Source organism: Pinus tabuliformis, chromosome 3_2 (assembly GCF_031772625.1).
Source record: "Pinus tabuliformis cultivar Carrire ecotype Pingquan chromosome 3_2, CPIR1, whole genome shotgun sequence".
Taxonomy (NCBI): Eukaryota; Viridiplantae; Streptophyta; class Pinopsida; order Pinales; family Pinaceae; genus Pinus; species Pinus tabuliformis.
This window is the reverse complement of record NC_142302.1, coordinates 812159999-812180547: the sequence shown is the minus strand read 5'-3', so window position 1 is coordinate 812180547 and position 20549 is coordinate 812159999.

The window sequence follows — 20549 nt, the reverse complement described above, 5'->3', positions numbered from 1 at the left end:
ATTCCTTAAATGTTGATCATACTATTCACTAATTGGGTTGGATTGTTGTTCTCATTATCCTTTAGTGATAGTAGTTGCTTGGCATTTCTCTGGTCTATTATTGCAAGAACACAACTCTCTCAATTTGATCTTCTAATAAATTTAATTTTGCATTGCAATTTCCATTCAAATTACATGTATCTGCTCATTTACTACTCATATCATTTGTATATTAAACATCATCAAGCTACCATTGAAGTCCCCTTCATTCTTGAGTGAATCAGTTGGGTTTGCATATATATATATATATATATATATATATATATATATATATATAAACCTTAGGATGGTATATTTTAGTATCAGAGGCAAATCATACAGATTTGGATTTCAATTCAGATATTGAGTATAATGTTACATAAGGTTTTGTAATTCAAGGTTAAATGCATATAGTGGATAAAGTTGTCTATGAAGAAATGGAAAGGAGAAACTAAAAAAAAAAAAGGATGATAACTAATGATAGTTCATGTGATTATGGCCAATTTTGATCAGATGTTTAAGGTGGTAGAGAATAAGTATCACAACAGGGGTAAGAAATCAGTAAGAAGAAACAACCTATTTTAGAACATAGTGGAAGGGTCTGGTATAATCATAACTTGGTACTCTAAAGGTATCACTATAGGGTCTATCTAAGGATGATGCACATAAAGAAGAAAATATTGGCAATCAACTAATGAAGTTGAAAAATCAGGGTAACAATGAAGTTTATTTTAAGGAACCTGTAAGGTATGATAAATAGAATGATTGGACAAGATAAGTTGTGTGCATAACAACATCTATAACAATGGGAGAGTCACATTGTAAAGTTTTCTGTAGGTGACTAACTATATGAATGAATTATGGATAACAAGACGTATGATCAGGAGATTTTATTATGCTGATATCTTAAAATAGGAAAAGATAAGCGGATTACACTTGGTAGCTATCTTAATGACTTGGGAAATAGTAACAACATTTCCAAGGTATATCAGTGCTATAGGAGAGGAGGAGAAGAAACCACAATGAATGGAGGTGAGAAATTCAAGTCGATTTAAGAAAATAGAATGAAGTGAAGAAACTTCCATTTTTGAAGCTAGTAGACATGGAATAGTAGGAAATCAGGACAAGGAGAAAAATAAAAAATATATCTATGAATATCGGGTAGGAGGAAATGAAGGGATGTTCTATCAAGAAGAAAGTTCTTTTAAAGGTATTGATGAGTAGAGTGAGAAACATGATTGGTAATGGTCATAATGATGATCTACATATTTTAAAAAATGTGAAGGTGTGAAGTTGCAGGATGATCAAGTGATAATAAATGAGGAAGATATAGGAAGGAATGTTGCTAGAAATTTTATAAGGATACCTTGAGAAGGATTGTGTGCATAGTGACCAAAGAAGTGAAAGTCAATTAATAGAGGTTGTACTTGGCTAATTTTCACTCATTATTTCATGAGTAGGACTTCCCATAACGTTAAAAGAGCTTTTTTCTACATAACACCTCACATTTAAGTTTCTCATGGAAAATGATGGTAGTAGTCTTTCCAACTGTTTCAAATTCTAAAATAATGATACTATTTAATAAGAAAGAGTATTTTTCTTAACCTGAGGAAACTGAATTTATGATAAAGAAATCAAGTGGTATTGAGATACAGACTTTATGAACTCGACGAGATAAGAAAATATTTTTGTGGATGAAGTGCTAATTGTTAAATAAGTCAACATGGATCAACAAATCCTCATGAAAGAAAATTAAGCATGGTATTCTAAGACTTAGGAGAATGGTATTGTAAGACTTAGGAGTCACTGGCAGTAGTACGTTGATTGAGGGCTCAGGGGTGGCTAGTTGTAGAAAATCCTTGCACAATTGAGCCTACGGTTGGGTGGAGAATCGTCCCCAAAATCTTGTTGTCATTTGGCAGACATTGATCACAGGTAATATAGGTATGTGCTTATTTGTTGATTCTGATTTTAATAAGGAAATTAATTTTATATTTACTTTGGACTGTTACAACAAACCTGATAGTTTTATTATGTGGATTTAATTTAATATCATATCTAAGACATCAAAACTTGTAAACATATTCCCCAACACAAATTATTATTTATGAATGGACGTGATATCTTTAAAAACTAGATTTAAATATCATATCGGGTCAGGGGGTTGTATGGACATCACAATATTAGCGAAGTCACCTATCGGAGATCAGTGATTTAGGATATTGGAGATATGTGTATATCACAATGTTTTGATTGATGCTCATATAGAATGTTCTGATATTTGGAAGCTCCGATAAGGCTACATGGACAATCCTGTGGGGCCAACATCTTTTAAATTATTTAATTTGAAATAAATCGATCAACTCTAACTTTAGCTTTTAATAAAAAAACCCCCTTTTAAAAAAATTTAATTAACCATCAGGAGTATTCAATCAAAGTAATATGTTATCGAAACTTTCTTATGAGGATATTTGTGATATTGTTATGATCAGATATGAATTAAAGGTCTATTAGGGGCTTTAATGAATATAAGAAAAATTAAAGAATTGTCAAATTCTGTCGAAACAAGAAATACTTCCTTGAACATATTTCATAGTTAGAAATGGTTGCCTACTTGCTTCAAGTCTCAAAAGTCAGGCCAGTGAAGGCCTACAAAAATAAATAGAACATAAATAGGAAATAAATTATGAAAAAGGAAATCAAACAATAGATGAAGATGAAATTATTAATGCATGCCTAGAAGAATTTTTATTGTAAATTTACCTTATGAATCTTCAAGTTCTCCCATGTATTTCTCAAAATTTTCATATGTTCAACATCATCTACTTATTCAATCTAAAAATCCTAAGTAATGAATTTTAAAATTACATCCACCTCAAATTTACATCGGAGGAGAAGAGTTGTGAAAATGATCTCTTAAGAAGTACTTGTGAATCAAATATTGCCAAGTGATAGAATTTCTTTGGAATTTCTTCATACATGATTTTTTTTTTTGTCAATGTAACATGGTTTTGCAAAAGCAAGACAATCAAGTAGTTCATAAGCTTCTCATATGTTTTAAGCCACTTTGTCAGAAAATGAAAAGGGATGCCAAGAAAAACTTGGATTCATTACTTTCTTATTAAAATTATAAATAACGAAATAAATGAAAACATAAAAGGAATCTAATCTAAATTAATCTATCCCTAATTGCTAACTAAATGAAAGGAAACATGCCTAGGTAAAGTCATACTTCTAATGTAACCATTCTCTCATTTTATTTCCTGTATGTATGTACAGATCAAACATCAGTAACAAGAATATAGTTGAAAAATCAATTTGAATCTAGTATGTACATTAATTGCTAATCTACTTTCAGAAAGAAACCTATTTACAATTAACTTCTCTTGAAATGTCCCTTTCAACAGAATTTAAATTGGGTCATAGAAATATGGATGGATTTCCATTAGTGATTGGGAGAGTTTCAAAAGAGAGGATAACAAACCAAATCGTGAAAATATTAATTTAGATACAATAACCTGCATGCAAGTCTTATGCACATATGTTAAATTATTAAGAATCTTCTGTGAAGGGAATTTTTCCAAATGTCTTTCAAATGGGCCAATAATGTATGGATGGAAGTTTGGTAAATTCAACGGGAGATCATTAATTGAATTAGATTGTTGGTCATATTGTGAAAATACACTCTCTTGTTGGCGTTGTTTTTGAGAAGAAAGAATAAATTGATAAGAGATGAATATCAATTGGAATTGGAAGAGTAATGGATTTTGACGTTCATGATTATAATTTGAAACCTCATATTCCCATTTAGGCAATGTATCAATTCAGTGATCAATATTGAGCTGCACAATATGCTAGCACAAAGTATCTAAAAATAGAAAAATGAAAACATAAAACAAATCTAAATTTAAATAAAATAAGTGAAGGAAAAATAATAAAATCAAATCATTATTGGTACAACTAGTGTCACAACATAATTCGGACTGATTTGAAATGATTTCCACCTCACAAGAATTAGGCAGACTTATGCAATTAGAATGATTGCCAACACAAACTTCTAAATTAGAGAGAAGGTCATGAGTATGAATAGGAATGAGAGTTTGATCATCATAAGAATAGAAAATAGGTATTGATTCTTGAATACTAAAATCTCAAAGATATTTTTCTCCTTGAGAATGAGAATTAGTTGGAACAATTTTAGAGTTAGGGTGTTCTTCATTCCCACATATGATTTTAACTTTCTCATGAGGATTCACTTGAGAAGAAGACAAATCAACATCCTCAATGGTAGATTAATTATCATAAATGACTTCAGAAGACTCTCTAAGATTCCCATGAATCTCATTTGATGTATCAAAACAAGAAGGAATATGAAGCACATGTTCAAAATAATGATCAATGCTTGATTCTCTATCTTGATAAAAACTAATTTGCAATTAATTTATATCAGCCTCTCTATTTTTAGAAATAACATTAATGTTAAGAAGGGATAAATTGTTATCAGTAAAAATATCAAGATAAAGGGAAAAATGTGAATTTGAAGAAATAAATATGAAATAGTCTTTGTTTACAAATTTAAGTGCATTTTTCTGATAGAAAATTTTATATTTATGATCATTCATTTCTCTATTAATGCTTCCTTGAAGAAGATTGCTTCACTAATATAAATTTGTCTTTTTCTCAAGATAATCAAACTCATAAATTTGTACAAGAGATCACGTATTATTGAAAACTTCAATTTTTACTTGTACTTGGTGATTTATAATTTGATTTTCTAAATCATAATGATTTTCTGATTTTAAGGCAGTGGGTTCTCCATGATTATTTCTAGTACCTTCTTACATTTGATGATAAAATTATTGCAAGCTTTATGACAATGGTTCATTGAAATGATTATCATTAATGCCGTAAGAGGTGTGTACTAAATTAAAGAAATTATCATACATGGCTAAGGCCACTTCATCATGATTGATATGCACCTCTATGTCATAATTTTTGATAATATTACTAGGAGTTGAAAGGGAACCATCAAAGTTTGCAATTGTTTCATATGGGATGGGACTACAAGGAAGAGAACTATTATATTCAAACCAATTTGTTAATTCAAGTTTTGAAGGTTTGTCTTCAATTTTAAATCTGAAACAATGTAAACGGAATCTAATGGTAAAATCCATGAAAGACTTATTTTCAAACCTTCATAAATTTTAGAAATCATCACATACCAATTCATAATCATAACCGTCAAATTTATAAAGGAAAATTGTGATAAACTGATCCTAATTGTGAATAGAGGCAACTCGAAGAGATTGACACCAGCTTATGGATTTTCCTAAGAATCTAAGAGTAAAAATTCTGTATAAAATATCTTCATCAATTCCTTGAAAATCAAAATTTGAAAATTTTTGAATAAATTGTAAAGCATGATTAGATGCAGAAAAATCTCTCTTACTGTTAAACTTTACTTTTGACAAGTGTTTTACCATTTTTGGTGGACTATTGGAAGATGCACGTCCAGAGATACAACTCCAAATGGGAAGTTTAAGATGAGCCATTGTGATTAATAAAACTTTAAAATACAAAAAAATCCAATAGATAACAAGTATTCACGTCTTCCTTCTAGCACCAAAAATGTTGAAGGCTTAGAATTCTCTACCTACAACATTATAAGGGAGACCACATGATTTGGACCTTAAAGCAACTCCTTTTTCATTTGTAATGGTGGTTCCAACTTGCTAAACTAGGTCCAATTACCTTTTCCCTATTGCTATCGGTTTAAGATGTGTCTTTAGTTACCAATAAGTAGGGACATTAAATCTATTCTTCTTGCTGATCAAGTAAGAGAATGACCCTTAAGCTATTTTAACAGCAAAACCAAAACACTCTAAAGTTTTCCTTCTTAAAAAGAGGACTTATAGAATAAAAAAACTATGATAACACATTCATGATCTAATCTAACATGCAGTTAATCTAACCTATCTCTATTAAAGGAAAGGGAAATCATTTTCTCAATCGAGAGCCAATTAACTTAACATGGAAAATAAGCTTTAAATAATTGGAATTACGATGAAGGAATTAGATCAAGGAGATAGCTCGCAAGATCTGATTCCTCATTAACAAAAATACTAACAATTAAAAACTTTGTAAATAGTTACATCAAAGCCTGTTGAAAATATATCCAATTCTTCATTTATCATATGCATAAGAACTAAAAATATTCATAATGAATTACCGAATTAGTTCAAATACGACATCACGTATGCAAGAAAAAAATTATTATCCTAAATAGTAAGATAGATTTCCGATCTAAGATTAAAAGTATTTGTTTCTATGCAAACTTGAGTTTTCATATTATATCTAAAATTCAGTCTGTAGAATAGTCTGAGTAGACTTTTAAATGAATTGACACTCAAAATTCAATAATAATGCTTGAATCTGATTATTAACGCATACATTTGAAATATAAATTGAAAGACTGAAATAAGAATTCATTTCAATTAAATTCTGTAAACAATAGTGGTACAAATCATTAATTGAAATAAACCTTTATTAATAAATGAAATTAAATTATAGATCCTCATAGTACGGTATTAGTGCACAATTTTATGGGCCTGCAATCTATCTCTTCTTGTAGAAATGGCCTCCTCCTTATAGCAGTAGTACATAATAAAAAAGAGTTTCTCTACTAACAGATGAAAATACGGAAATAAGGATCCTCCTTTCGTGTATTCCTTTCATTTATATCTCTAAATCCACATTACAATAATGCTTTTAATAATTCTAGAGTTGAATAGAAGAGAATTCTCAAGCAACTATTTATAATTAAAAATGAATGCTAAAATAGGAGAGTTGTTGATGAACCAATTTTCTCCAACGATTCTCATTGGTTGAAATTTATTTTCTTCTATTGTTAGAGAAAATTTGATTGATTGGAATCTTCATCCTCTCATCTCTTCAACTATTACCTTTCCAAAAACCAACCAAAATTTAATTAAATAACAAATTAAAATCAAACTACAAAATCTCAAATATAAAACATATTCAATCAAAACTTAATTACATAACTAAATAAAAAGAAATCTAAGCTTTCTATTGATGCCTATGAATATCTAATTGGTCAAGGAGAACATATATGAATGAATTTTCACTCAATAGCAGTTGTGGGCAAATGAAAATGCAGAAAATTAAACTCAGAAAATTAGTTTTGTTTAAAAATTCGTAGCTTTATATTATACTGTATTTTAGACCCATTAAATGATCAAATATGATTATAAAACCACTTCTGAAATATTTTCCATGATTTTTTATTTCCAACGAGCCATCCCGGTCCTCATTCGGCAAAGAAAAACTCAATATATGAGCTTCTAAAGTTGAGGCGTTAAAACTGCTAGAATTATGAAAAATTTGATGTCTCTGCTAAAAATGAGATTTTCAAATTAAATTCCAATCCTAAATTAAATTACAATTATTTATTAACTAACATTAATTTAATTGTAATTAAAAACTTAAATAATTAATTACAAAATTAATTATAAATGGGGTTTAATTAACCTTACAAATGATTTAAAAATTAATTATATTAATATTATAATTTAATGATATCATAATTATAATAATTAAATTAAAATAATTATATAACATATTATAATAAAAATATAATATAATATATTTAAAACTTAAAACCAACAAATCACAAATTAAAACCAAACAAAGTTACGTAGCCATGAGAGTTAAATGGAGGAGGAATTAGTGAGGTGAGATGGAGTGATAAGGAGGGTGAGTGGAGAGTGAAGTGTAGGGATAAGTAGGGTGAGGTGAGCATGAAGGAGAGGAGGTCAGGAGTCATAAGGTGGGTTGACAAAAAACCATATATTAAAACCAAATAGGTGTGACATAAAACTTATCACAAATTGCATTTCGAAAAACTTAAAATGAGCACTTCAAAATTTTGCGATATGCCATATGCGATATCACATATTTGATATCGCATATTTTATATCACATCGCAAATTTTAAATTGACATTTTTTTTTAAATTGGGATTTTGGAAGGAAGAAGGTGATGTGGAGTAGGACCCACGTGGAATTAAAAATTCTACAAAATGCACTACAACCACTTGGCAATTTTGAGATTTCAGGTTTTCCAATTTATTTTAAAATAAGGAATTGGAATAAATTATCGAGATCCAGAAAACACGTTTTTTCACTGTTCTACAATTTAGTTGGGTCATTTTGTAGGACCATTAGTGAAAAAAGAAAAAATTAATAAAAATTAACTAGGGATTAATATTTACAATGAAAGACTATTTCAATTCCAAAAATTGAAATATTATACATTTTATATATTTTTTAACCTAGGCAACGAAAATGATCAAACATCAAAGGAGTGTCATTTGCAAACCGCTTAACCAAATTAGGCGAAATAAATATCGATGGAAATATTGCTAAAAGGTGAATTAAATGAAATAATAAAAATAGAAATCTGACGAAAACAAAAAATGGCAAAATGATAGGACAATTTAGTAAATGAGAATCATAAAAGGTGTTTTTCCAAAAAATAATGTAAAGGGTCCCCATTATTTGAAGTAAATGAATGAAATATGGGGGTTGTTGGGTTTTCCCTACAACAAGTCTGCCCCTGTTTCGTGGTACAATAGGAAGAAAATATTTGTGGCACTCAACTTGGCAAAAGAAAAATAAATGGCTGCAAACCAAGCAACATGTGAGACAATCTGGATGAGAAAGATACCTAAGGGACAATTTGGTATATTGATGGATCCAATTGTAATCTATTGAGATAATTAGAGTTGCAATAAGCTCTCTGAAAATATGATATTTCATGATTGATCCAAGCATATAGATATCCAGTATGATCATTTAAGGGACTATGTGGAGAGGCAGATAGTGTTTCTACTATAAATTTTGACAGAGGAACAAGATGCGGACATTTTGACAAAGGCTTTGTTAAGAGGGAAGTTTGATTTCCACATGTATAGGATAGGGGTGGTTGATAATCCATTTGTTGTGGAAAGCGAGTGTTGCGATTTGCAACAAGAAATTCTCAATTTGACTTTGCCTTGGTCAAATTAAGAAAATTCAAATTTCCACTTCATCATACAACTTAGATGAAATTAGCTTGTATCCAAATTATCTAAGTCAACATTTTTTTCTTGGATTAGTTTATATGTATTATTGTAATAGTTTTGTATTATACAGAATATTTTAGTCAACATTTATTCTTGGATTAGTCTATATATATCATATGTATTATATGTAATCTATAGAGGCATCTCTCATACACACCCCAACAACAGGTCCTCGGAGTGTAGGGTGATCTGTTCTACATGGTTAGGCTCGTGATAGTTCATGTAGCCTAGCCATAGTGCACGTTCCACTCATAGATATTGCCTCTCACACCACTCGGACTATCAGGGGCATTGTTTTTGTCTCTATTGATGATCATGCTACCTCCAGTGGACCCTCTTCACCTCTTTCAGGTACACATCCTACATTTTTAAATCTTGTTTAAAATTTATGCATTTATGTCTTGAAATTGTCTTTAATTTTTAAATCATCTTCAATCTATGTGTTTTAATTTAATGTATATGTTATTATCCTCCTAGTTTGTTAAATGTATATGTTAAATTATGTTTATGATTTGCAAACCCTTAGCAGGGCGACGCTGTGGATCACAGTGCAACATCGATCCCTACGTTCGATGATACTACAACTCATATCACATTTGCATATGTTAAAACCCAGCGTATGTGGATCACACAAGAGCTACTTAACATCCCTATCAGTTCACCTACTAGTCGTAGTTTGTCTTTGATGTTGTAAAGAATCAATAGGTTGGCCGAGGCATACCGAAGGTTAGGCCCACAAAGATGCCTCCTATAGTCCATACAGAGGATTAGGAGGGATGAGATTAGAGGCCCACATACTTGGGAGGTTCTAAAAGAGGCCACCAAGAACATTGATGTTCATGGGGAGTTTTTTGACATCCCTTAGGATCACTTTGCTAAAAGTCTAATTCCACTTAAATATTTTAAGAATGTTGATGCAACCCTTTTTGTATACGATCAATTCATTGGAGCTTGGGTCCAGTCCCCCCACCATAACAAGGTTGTTGTTTATTTTTCCAAGTATATATATGCATAGTTCATGCTGCTTATGAGGCCCGTTTACACTGATACCAAGAATCATTATTATAGACTCATCTTGGGATGTGCATATGATCGTGATGGGGCTTGTAGGGACCTTGGGCATGTACCACAACCTCCAAGATTGTTTCCACTTGCATCTCATAGTGTGGTATTGCTAATAGAGCTAGAGGAGTCATCGCAGCTTGATGCTCAAACTAGGGATACCATTGTAGATAGCATGCCGATGTCATTTGTCAGTGTGCATGTTACATTGCATGGATAGATTAGAAAACCACCACCATTTCTTTGTGAGCCACTAGTTCCTTTATATGATGATTTGTTTCTTGTGAATTTGCTAACCAACTTTTTTCATATGCATGTACGTATCATAATGCCATTTGTGATACTTGGAGGGTACACAACCCGTGTGACACAAAATGGGTACATATATATATGAAACTTTTCTCTTATTGTAAAATTATTATATTAATTTATAGTTTGTATTATATTGCATTTATATTAATAAGTTCATGATAACATGTAGACATAGCCCAACTACATGGATGAACTTATGAGGTCATCCGAGGGGTTAGTTGATTATCTAGTCTCTCATCCACCAAAGCATGTTTCCATGGATTCTCCTCCATCGCCACCTAGACCTGTAGTTGAGGTAAACATTTTATTCTTAATATTTCAACATTTTGTTTTTTTAAGTTTGACGTATATGCTAATTAATTCATAGAATAATTATAATTTTTCCTTTGCATTGTGTACAAAGGCCCATATGCAAAGTGTTCTCTAGGTCACATTGATGTGGATGCATGAGTGGGATGTTGGGTTTAGAGGCATTGATTGTGTATGTCCATTGATGCAGGACCCAATCATTGAACAACATGCAGGGGAGAACCAAACCCAGATTCATCAAACTTCCATCCATTTTGACTTGTATTTACACTGAACTAAGGTTAGTAGATTCATATATGTAATTAAAAATGTGGTTCAAAATCATTTAATTCCATATTTTTTATGTTGTACAAATAATGATCTAATTAGTTTTAATTTGAATGTGTTATATTGCAGTACCAGCTTATGGACACTTGTTTTTTGCATCGAAACTCACATAAGAGCTCTGGTGGTACTTAGAGTGGATAGTTTGTATATTTTCATGCCCATTTCGTAAGGCACATTCACATGTGATAGATACTTTGTGTATTTTCATACATGGATAGTTTATGAATGCACACAAACATTATTTCAGTTTATGGATGATTATTATTTCAATTTATGGATGTTCATGTGATATTTGTAATTTTTATATATTTTCACATAGATAGTTGATTGATACATTATTTCAGTTTATGGTATCTATTAAAATATATTCACTAGTTTATTTTTTTTCTATATATACTATAACTTTTATTAAAAAATATAACAATTTTGATTTCTTGTTTCATAGACTAAGAAAATAAGTACAATCTTAAGTTATGATGAAAGTCACTTTGATACCTAAACTGAACTAAAATATATGATGGTTGAATAAAAGAACACAAATAGGATTGAGATAATTTTAAATTTAATTTTAAAAGATGTCGTAGCAATTTGGTGATAGAAATGCAACTTCTCAAGAAATTTTAATCTAAATCAAGACACGTAATTCTACTCTCCAATTTTGCAGAATTCAATTCACAATTTAGAACAACAATCTCACACATGCAATCTGAAATAACACACATTCCTAATATTTTTCTATGGGAACCTAATTAGGAAAAACCCCTCAAGCCTCTTTTCATTAATGAGATGAATAAAGATGTATTGCAACTCCTAGCTTTGTTTGAGCTCAAACTGTAAGTGAATAACCTATCTGTCTAGTCAATGAGAAGCTCAGATCCAAACTTAGTCAATTTCTTCCTCTACTTGAGCCCCTATTTCCTTGCGCAATTTCTAGAAAATCCTACCATTTTTTTAGGAATTTTCCACCAATTGATTGTGCAATTCCCAAGGATTTATCATCTGACTACATAGAACACCTATACACTCAAACTAGTTTACAACTTCTTGTTACACTTCCTTGGAATCTCCACCATCGCTAGGAGCTCCAATTCACTACATGCACTAGTTATTTTAGGTTGATTGATAAGTTAACTAGATGATCATTGAGTTAGAATTTTATCCCATTTCACAACTGACCTTCCACTATTTCCTGCAAATGTTGGAACTACTTTAACTAAACAAAACTGGGTATAACTAAAATGGATTCCTAAAATTTAGTAATCACACTTGCTTAACTAAACTCTAAGCCCTCTAACTAGAATTTATTGAGATAATTGAGTGATGTAATTGGGCATAAATTTATTGGGCTAATCATACAAGTTAATTGCAGTTAGCTCAATTATAAGCCCTCTAACTCGAATTTATGCAGTCAGATGATAAATTCTTGGCAATTATGCAATCAATTGGTGCAAAATTCCTAAAAAATGGTGGAATTCTCTAGAAATTGCGCAAGGAAATAGGGTTCAAGTAGAGGAAGAAATTGACTAAGTTTGGGTTAGAGCTTCTCATTGATTAGAGAGATAGGTTATTCACTTACATGTTGAGCTTAGACAAAGCTAGGAGTTGCAATACATCTTTATTCATCTCATTAATGAAAAGAGGCTTGAAAGGTTTTTCCCAATTAGGTTCCCATAGAAAAAATATTGGGAATTCATGTAATTTCTAATTGCATGTCTGAGATTGTTGTTCTAAATTGTGAATTGAATTCCACAGAATAGTAGAGTAGAATTACGTGTCTTGATTTAGATTAAAATTTCTTGAGAAGTTGCAATTCTATCACCAAATTGCTACAACATCTTTTAAAATTAAATTTCAAATTATCTCAATCCTATTTGTGTTTTTTAATTCAACCATCATATATTTTAGTTCAGTTTAGGTATCAAAGCGATTTGCATCATAACTTAAGATTGTACTTATTTTCTTAGTCTATGAAACAAGAAATCAAAATTGTTATATTTTTTAATAAAGTTATAGTATATAGAGAAAAAAATTTAAACTAGTGAATATATTTTAATAGATCCATAAACTGAAATAATGTTCATATACATCCATAAACTGTCCATGTATTAAACTACACAAAGTATCTATCACATGTGAATGTGCCTTACGAAATGGGCATGAAAATATACAAACTGTCCACTCTAAGTACCACCAGAGCTCTTATGTGAGTTTCGATGCATAAAGTAAGTGGCCATAAGTTGGTACTGCAATATAACACATTCAAATTAAAATTAATTAGATCATTATCTGTAAAACATAAACAATATGGAATTAAATGATTTTTAACCACATTATTAATTACATATATGAATCTACTAACCTTAGTTAAGTATAAATGCAAGTCAAAAGGGATGGAGGTTTGATGAATCTTGGTTTGGTTCTCCCTTGCATGTTGTTTAATGATTGGGGCTTGCATCGATGGACCTGCATCATCAATGCCTCTAAACCCAACATCCCACTCATGTATCCACATAAATGTGACATAGATAACACTCTGCCTATGGGCCTTTGTACATAATGGCAAGGACAAATTATAATTATTTTATGAATTAATTAACATATACGTAAAACTTAAAAAAGGAAAATGTTGAAATATTTAGAATAAAATGTTTACCTCAACTACAGGTCTAGGTGGAGATGGAGGAGAATCCATGGAAACATGCTCTGGTGGATGATAAACTAGATGATCAACTAACCCTTCAGATGACCTCATAAGTTCATCCATGTAGTTGAGCTATGTCCACATGTTTTCATGAATTTATTAATATAAATGTAATATAATATGAACTATAAATTAATATAAAAATTTTACAATAAGTGAAAATTTTCGTACATATATGTACCCATTCTATGTCACACGGTTTGTGCACCCTCCAAGTATCACGAATGTCATTATGATACATACATGCATATGAAAAAAGTTGGTTAGCAAGTAAACTCACAAGAAATGAATCATCATATAAAGGAACTGACAGCTCACAAAGAAATGGTGGTGGTTTGCTAATCTCTCCATGCAATGTAACATGCATACTAACAAATGACATCTGCATGCCATCTACAATGGTATCCCTAGTTTGACCATCAAGATGCGACGACTCCTCTAGCTCTATTAGTAATACCACGTTGTGAGGTGGAAGTGAAAACAATCTTGGAGGTTGTGGTATGTGCCCAAGGTCCCTACAAGCCCCATTGTGATCATATGCACATCCCAAGATGAGTCTATAATAATGATTCCTAGTATCAGTGTAATCGAGCCTCATATTCAGCATGAAATATGCATATATATACTTGGAAAAATAAATGACGACCTTGTTATGGTGGGGGAACTGGCCCCAAGCTCCAATGAATTGATCATACACAGAAAGGGTTGCATAAACATTCTTAAAATATTTAAGTGGAATTAGACTTTTATGTTTAGCAGGGTGATCCCGAGGGATGTCAAACAACTCCCCATGAACATCAGTGTTCTTGGTGGCCTCTTTTACCACCTCCCAAGTATTTTTGCCTCTAATCTCATGCCTCCTAATCCTCTGTATGGACTATAGGAGGCATCTTTGTGGGCCTAACCTTCAGTATGTCTCGACCAACCTATTGATTCTTCACAACATCAAAGACAAACTACAACTAGTAGGTGAACTAGTAGGGATGTTAAGTAGCTCTTGTGTGATCCAAGTATGTTGGGTTGTAACATCTGCAAATGTGATATGAATTGTAGCATCGTCCAATGTAGGGATCGATGTTGCACTGTGATCCGCAGCTTCGCCCTACTAACAGTTTGCAAATTATAAACATAATTTAACATATATATTTAACAAACTAGGAGGATAATAACATATACATTAAATTCAAACACATCAGTTGAAGACAATTTAAAAATTAAAGACAATTTTAAGACATAAACGCATGAAGTTTAAACAAGATTAAAAAACGTAGGAGTTGTACCTGAAAGAGGTGAAGAGGGTCCACTGGAGGTAGCATGATCATCAATAGAGACAAAAACAATGCCCCTGGTAGTTTGAGTGGTGTCACAGGAAAGATCTATGAGTGGAACGTGCACTATGGCTAGTTTACGTGAACTATCATGAGCCTAACCATGTAGAACAAACCCCCTGCACTCTGACGACCTATGGTTGGGGTGTGTATAAGAGATTCCTCTATAGATTACATATAATACATATGATATATATATAGACTAATCCAAGAAAAAATGTTAACTAAACTATTCCATATAATACAAAACTATTATAATAATAAATATAAACTAATCCAAGAAAAAAATGTTGACTTAGAAAGAATGTTGACAAGAAAATCATTTCTAAACTTACGTAGAATAATCTAACATGATGTCCTAAACTTTAGAGTCAATTTTTTGATAATATTTCAACCAAAGTATTGAGTTCCATGTAAACACAATCGAAAGAAGTGATCAAATCTACCTTCACATTTTTTCCCATTTCTAAATAATGCATTTTATTCATAGGGCATAGATATGTAAACATATATGTAATAATTTAAAATAAACCTATTCACAAAACTGATAAAATTTCATGTGAACCAATTATTCCAATAAAATTTATGTTCTTATAATGTTTGACTTTGGCACATGACATGTACTATGTGCAAGCATATGAAGACAATATTTCTTGTACAAGACACTACATAATGAAACAATATAGTACAAATTAGAAAAGAGACAAAATGTTTTTATTCACTTTAAATGCACTTTTCATGATGGATTTAATGTATTTATCCATGACACATTATTTAAACTTGAAATTATATATATATATATATATATATATATATATATATATATAGATATATATATATATATATATATATATATATATATATATATATAATGTTAAATGTTATAATTATGTTGTCCATGCTATGCTATGCTATATCTATATCTATATATATATATATATATATATATAGATATATTGTTATGTTACGCTAAATAGTTACAGAACTATGTTATGTTATGTTAAATAATTACGGAATTGTGTTGTGTTATGTGTTATATATTATATATAATATATATATATAGCTATGTGATGTTATAGAGTTATATTTATAACCTTATAGTTATATAGCTATGTTATGAATTATAGTTATGGTTATGTTACTTCTCACATATATATATATATATATATATATATAACTTGAAGTAATGTTAAATAATTATAGATCTATGTTAAGTTTTATTTTATCTATATTGCTATGTGATGTTATAATTAAATATAGTTATATTATGTTGATATATAATTAAATATTGTATATACCTAAGTTAGGTTTGTTATATATATATATATATATATATATATAAAACAAAATTTCCCTTTCGGATTTTTAGCTTTAAAGATTAATATTTTATTTTTAAGTAAATAAATTTTTTAAACTAATCATACTATATTTATTGATAAATCTTAGACTTTTGTGATCCACATTGATAATGCTTCGTCTTTTGAATTAATCACATTGTAAATATTTGGTCAACATTTCGAACCAAGTAATGTGGTTCATTCTTAGGACAACCTGAGGATGAACCACATTAATTGGGGCCCACATTAATTAGTTTGAAACGTGGACCAAATGTTTACAATGTGATTAATCCAAAAGGCAAACTATTATCAATGTTTATTATTAAAAAACTATTTAAAATATATAAATTAATTTAAATTTAAAATAAGAAAATAAAATAAAATTTCTTATTTCATAAATAGAGTTTCACCATGAGAAACTATATTCATCATGTCAATCTCGAGTTCCTAATCTATTTATTTATTGGTTATGGTTTGGTTGTTTTTTGATTTGGAGTTGTTTGCGATATGTTTTCAGTGAAATTTGTGAGAAATTTAAAATGCATTTTAAATAGCAAAAAAAATAAAAAATAAAAAAAAATTAAAATTTTATTTCACAAATTCCTAACGAAAAACTTAAAAATCTAAAATAATTAGAAAATAATGTTTTTACCATTAAAAATCAGAAATTATGCATAATAAACATGTTTCCATTGCAAGTAAGAAACACATTTAACACCTAAATTATAGTTCTTTTGGTGGTTTCAAAGTGTTTTTTAGGTTGTTTTTTGGGGTTTTCTAAGTTGTTTTTTGTGTTTTTCTAGTGATTTTGTTTTTCTAGGTTATTTTTGTCGTTTTCTAAGTTTTTTTTTTTTTTTTCTAGGGGTTTTTTTTTCTCTAAGTTGGTTTTGTGATTTTATAAGTTGTTTTTTGCTGTTTTGAAAGGGTTTTTTGTGGTTTTCATGGGTTTTGTATGGTAAGTTTTCTTTTTTTCAAATTAATTTATGTAATTTTGTAAGAAAAATTAAATTAATAAAGACAAAAAAAATAGGAAACCTAACTTTAATTGAGCCTCTAGGACGTTGGTGGGGTCGTTGGCAGGGTTAGTTGGGTTTCTCCATCATGCAATCCCTCGATCGAGCTCCAAATATCTTTGTCGGGCTTTGTCGGGCTCTTGTGTGTTCGTAGTCTATGCACAAATGATGCATGCAGACTTTAATCATACAATTTAATAGAAAACAGTAACTTGATCAAGCCCAAACTCGATCAAGTCTTAGATCTTGATCGATCCCTAATGCTCAATATAGGGTTAGTTTTAAGCCCATCATCGAGAAATTATTTTTGTGGTCAAGGGGCTCAATTGAGTGCTAGAAAATGGTTTGATCATCGCTTAATATGCTCAGTCAAGCTATCTTTTTCTCACCTAAATATTCTCTCTTGTGCCAAAAATTGTAACCCATCTCCATGTTAACACCCTAAAGATAAAAGTATCACAAATCCAAAAAACCTAAAAAGTCAAACAATTTTAAACCATCGTGTTAAAGATAAATGTTATGACTCTAGAAAACCTTAAAATTTTTACATTTTTCAACCATGACATTAAAGATAAAAAATCACGACTCTTAAAACCCTTAAAATTATGAAACTTTTCAGCCATTAAATTAAAACTAAATATCATGACACAAAAATATCCTAAAAAATGAATACAAAAATCAAAAGTAATTATACCAAGAGTCGTTTTTTTCTTAAATGCTAAAAGTATAGCCCTTTAAAAATCTTAATCTAAGATAATGTGACAAGTTGGAATGAAAATTTAAAGATCAACCATCAAAATGACACGTGATGGGGGTAGACATGACCCATTGCAATGAAAACTAAAAAATCAATCATGAAATTGGCACACAATGGAAGCGGGCTTGATCAATTGTAATGAAAAGTTAAAAATCAACTAACAAATTGAGACATAGTAGGGTCAATTTTCTAGTCCTGCATCAACACAACTCCTGTGAGAAAAAATGTGTAAAAGACTGAAAAATATAGATAAATAACTAAAACCAAAAAACAAAAGAAACGAAATAAAAAAAAAGGAAAAACCAAAGAAAAAATCACAAAAAATTCCGAGTGAGAATTGTTTTTCTTCTTTTAAATTAATTTTCATATTTTTTAATTATTATTTGTCTTTTCTTAATGGTTTTTCTAATGTTTAATTTTGTAATGATTTTTAAATTAATTTATAATATGTTTTATTTATTATTGTTTTTTTTCTAATTTATATTTTTTATGCTTTTTGAATATGTATCTATATATATATATATAGATTTTGTTTTTTAACTTTTTATCTATGTCTTTTTCTTTCCAAGATGTTAAATTTGTTTTAATTTCATTTTTGAATTTTTAATAATGTTTTTAATTTTTTATATATTTTTTTCAATTTTTGAAACATTATTTTTAATTGTTTATATATATATATATATATATATATATATATATTTTTCAATTTTTTTTAATAAATTTTGAGTTTATCTTAGTTTACAATGCTAGTTCTTTTATTTCAGTTTTACCCCTTTTTGTCATTTTTTTTTTGTTTTTTTCTTTTTCTTCAAAATTTTGTTTTAAATGCTTTTGATTTTTTTTTCTTTTAACTTTTGTTTTATATTATTTTTCATTTGTTTTTTATTTTTTTGTTAGTATTTTTTTTTATTGTAAACAATTTATTTGTATTTTCTTCTTTAGTCTTTTTTTTTTTTTGTTAAAGTTGCTTTTTTATTCTTTTTAAACACTTTTTCTTTTTCTTTCTCAAATTTGTTTAAGTTTTCTAGACAATACATTAGGCTTGACCTTTGGCTTGATAAATCTTGGCGTAGAGGCATCTAAGCCATCAAAATCACATGGGAATTGCACCTGGCATGGGCGAGATGGACGCTTAACATGGCTGGATTTTTGCTCATGGTGTTTCGAACCAGTGACCCTTACATCACAGAGTTACTTAATAGTACACCCGATCATCCTCTGTTCTACACCCCATGGAATTTTTCTTTTACTTGAAGTTTTATATAAATCATCATTTTTGAAAAAAAAACTTCAAATATTAACATCTTTGGACATAAAATCTATAAAAGTTTCATAAAATTCACTATTTTTCAACTTTTTATGTTGACTCTATCCTACACCCCATGGAATTTTTTCTTTTACTTGAAGTTTTATATAAATCATCATTTTCGAAAAAAAACTTCAAATATTAACATCTTTGGACATAAAATCCACAAAATTTTCATAAAATTCAGTATTTTTCAGCTTTTTATGTTGAATTGTTTTGATAAAAAAAAATTGTTTGACATGACATTTTTAGCAAAAAAGACCCGAAATGTTTTCTTTTTTTAATTATATTTATATGCAAAATGTGTATATTTTGTAAAGTGTTTAAAATTATTCACTTTTAGTGACAATTATCTTATGTTTATTGAAGTATTAATTAAAGATACATAAAGTTATAAAATAATACTAACTTCTGAGTTTTAACTAGATTATTTTTTTTAACGTTGTAAAAAAATTGAAAATTACATTTCAAAAAACATGGAAAAAAATAAAAATTTGAAAAACACTTAAAAAACAATCATCTTAGGAAGAAAAAAAAGAACAAGAAGAAGAAAAATGTTTAAATAACCAATATTGAAAACAAAAATTGTGCATACCTAGGACATAAGAAAATTTAAAGCATCTAAAATAATCGCAAAAGAAATTGGTTGGTGCTACATCAACACTTTTAGAAAGCAACATGAAAATCACTAACATTTTAAATAAGATGTTCATACTTAATACCTTAGAAAAATTAAAGTGTCAAAATATGCTCCAAGAAAAAGGTTGACGTTGCATCAACCCTTCTCAAAATCGGCATGAAAATCATGATTTTCTACAACCTCTAAAACATGAGAACTCGATATTGTTCTCAATTAGTTGGTAATTGTTTTTCATACATTTCAATCCCTTTAGTTAATGAAAATCATTCCCCCTCGTCGGGAGTCCTCAACTGAGCAT